We start from the raw sequence: 378 nt of genomic DNA, 5'->3' as shown, positions 1-378 counted from the left end.
CATACTGGCAAAACAAGATCCTTTCAATCGCCGGCATATCTACATATTTTCCTTTTTTATATATTGTAATTTGTTTGTTTTTCTTTGTTTTAGGAGGTAGAAAAAAAATCACCCTAAAACCAAGTTTAATTAATAATTAATATCCAGACAAAACATTAAGAAAATGTAAAATAAAGTAACTAATATCTGAGAATAAAATCGAAATATTTATTCATCAGAGTGTAAATCATAATTGATAGGAAGGGTGAGTATACGTAAAAGTACTCCATTATATTATGAATTCTAACCCCTATTAAATTTATGAGATAGAATACATGTAGTCAAGCAATTTAGGTTCCCCTGAAGACAGCTGAGTTAGAAAATGGTGGCTATGTAAAT

Source organism: Halyomorpha halys, unplaced genomic scaffold (assembly GCF_000696795.3).
Source record: "Halyomorpha halys isolate HHAL.00 unplaced genomic scaffold, Hhal_1.1 Scaffold266.1, whole genome shotgun sequence".
Lineage (NCBI taxonomy): Eukaryota > Metazoa > Arthropoda > Insecta > Hemiptera > Pentatomidae > Halyomorpha > Halyomorpha halys.
This window is presented reverse-complemented; position numbering follows the sequence as displayed.